Source organism: Belonocnema kinseyi, chromosome 2 (assembly GCF_010883055.1).
Source record: "Belonocnema kinseyi isolate 2016_QV_RU_SX_M_011 chromosome 2, B_treatae_v1, whole genome shotgun sequence".
NCBI classification, from domain to species: Eukaryota; Metazoa; Arthropoda; class Insecta; order Hymenoptera; family Cynipidae; genus Belonocnema; species Belonocnema kinseyi.
In genome coordinates, this window is record NC_046658.1 from 8,745,802 (window position 1) to 8,748,466 (window position 2,665).

A 2,665-nucleotide genomic window follows, 5' to 3' on the forward strand; every position below is an offset into this window, starting at 1 on the left:
CCTAGGGAAATTGAGTCAATTGTCGAGAATGGGAAGTGCCGTATATACTGGAACTTTATATTCTCGACAATTATTTCTGTTGCTCACTCGAGGCCTGACATGCTTCTTCTTGACTTCGAGAAGCGAACCATGTTCGTTATCGAATTTTCGGCACCAGCTGATAAAAACATCATAACCAAGGAGAATGAAAAGAAAGAGAGGTATGGAGACCTTATAAGGGAGTTGCAACGATTGTACCCGGAATCTTCTGTTAAACTGATCGTCCTTATAATCGGCGCTCTTGGAGGTGCCAAGCTTTCACTTGCTAATAGCCTAAAAAGCATCCCTGCGTGTCAACAATATGCTAGAACACTTGCGGGAAAAATGCAGAAGGCGGTTGTCCTTGGGTCGCTCCGTGTTCTTAGGGTCCACGAGGCTTTTGCTGGATCGTCGTATTGATTCCTTTACAGACTGTAACCAGTGAGTACGATAGATGGATAAGATTTGACGCATTTTGCTCACCCCTGATATTGAAATTAAGTCTGAATATTTCAGCAGCCTCCTTCACTGCTTTGTACATAAACGCTTCTTTGCCTACTTCTTCGTGCTTTCTGACCATTTTAAGAAGAGAGTTTCTTCCATTTGCGATTTCGTGTGCTTTAATTAGAATGATCCTGTTGTGAAGACATTCAAGATTCAATATTCTGCGAATACCTTGGCGGCGTGATATATAGAGTCACGAAACAGAAGACTTTAGATGCATGATTTTTTTCATGTGCATGAGCTATCGTGTCCCAATATCAAGGGACCTGAGCTCGTTCTTCGTTCATAGTACTACTCCAAATGAATGAAGTACTATCGGGACGGCAAACATGTTCGTTGCAGATACTTTGTTAAACGCTGACAGTTCGGAAGAGCATGTCTGCCGGATGAGTCGTTTGAATCTGCTTCAAGGAGTATCCTTTATAGATGTCATATTCTGAATGCGGCTCTGTGGCACGCCCAGGTATGTATAAGTTTGTTCAGCGCAAAGGTGTCGTGTAGTGCTTTTATCGACGAGCTGAGGTTCTTCAGAGACGACGTTAAGTTTTCCTTAATTTAAATAAACCTCGGCGCATTTGCCTAAAAAAATTCTATTCTTATTTCCTTAGTATATAGTACGGCAACCCCTAGAGCTAGATGTAGTTGCTCTTTGTTTTAACATAGATCTTAAGATCGTCCATTTAAAATGCATGATGACCTTGTACCTTCGATCTGCAGGTTTGCCGCAAATGTACCTGTCAGACTAGCAAAGTGCTAGAGATAGTGGCAATAATGTGAGGCAAAAGAGGAGTGGGCTCATGGTGGGCTTCATAAATGCAGATGATAAGTCTATGGGAAGTCGAATTGGAAGCTTTCCAGTAATCAATCCAGCCATTGATCGGTCACGCTGGTAGTATGCTGCATCTTTGCAGACACATCTAACTATCTTATATCTACCTTATACAGTGTGTTCAGACAAGTGATTGGTCTGTAATTCTTCGGGTCAGGTAAGTTGCCTACTTTCTGCAGGAGTATTGTGCGCCTTCCCACCAACCCCTTCAGAAATTGGCTCTTCCGACATTAAACATGAAGTGAATATACGGGCCAAATGCTGATAGTTTGCAGGAAACTTTATCCGCCAGAAGCTCTTGATACCATCTGGTCCCGGAGCAGAATAGTTCTTCATCCCTCTGAATACTTTTCGCACCTCCTCGGTAGTGATGGGATGGCATTCTTCATCTGGTGTTATGATGGCATCACACTGCTCCTTGAAGCTATTTATGTTACGCGAGTTTTCGTCCAGTCTCTGCTGCACTTCGTAGATTTCTTTCCAAAATACTTCGACCTCCTCTGGTTTAGGCGGGTGTTCGACAGTAACTGAAGGGTCTTGAAAGAGTCTAATCGTCTAAAGTGAACTAATCGTCGCATTGATTCCGTTATAGACTGTAACCACCTACCTCACGGTCCTGACACGTGGTTGTGGCTGAAATTTTACCGCGATTTCGCTGGAAGCGGGTGCAATTTTTCAGATTAGCATTCGCTCCCGGTGAAATCCTGCGGTTGTCCTCATGACAAATTTTTAATATATATATTGCATGTATCGTGTCCCTGTTTACAGTCGCCTCCTCATAGACTAAGAGCTTTTTTTAGAATACACACATGATTTATATTTTTGTCTTCGTCGAAGAGTTTTTTTATAATATAAGTTTTAATGTACCAATATTTTATTCTTATATAAGTAACAATACACGTATATTCTATAGGTCTAGATTTTTTTTTAACAACAAAATTAATAAAAATATTAAAATGATGTAAAACTTTAAAAATATTGTTTTATTGTCAACACGCCTTTTCTAACATTAAAATAGTAAGATTTGCATAATTAATTAGCGTTACAATTGCCACGACGAAACAGTGCAGTTAGGCAGATAGAGGGGTTGGGCCCACTGTTCTTTTCCAATTTAAGAGCATCAGTTCGATCAATTATGTTACGCCATACCTTCTAAATGTTTCAACTCTATACGATTAAACGACTCCCTCGTCCAGTAAGGAGATGCTACGTCCCCCAATTTGCGCCTCTCTTTGTAATTACGTCTCGCCCCTCTACCGATTAGAAAATATAACCCGCCATATGAACTGTTATACTAGAAATTTTAGATAAAAA

General features: G+C 40.7%; 1 protein-coding gene across 7 annotated transcripts in view; it reads right to left on the minus strand.

Annotated features, from left to right (window-relative positions):
* The window catches only part of LOC117167137 (alpha-catulin), a 453,685-nt gene that overhangs the window by 212,923 nt on the left and 238,097 nt on the right, over positions 1-2,665 (minus strand). The gene's annotated exons all lie outside the window — the stretch shown is intronic.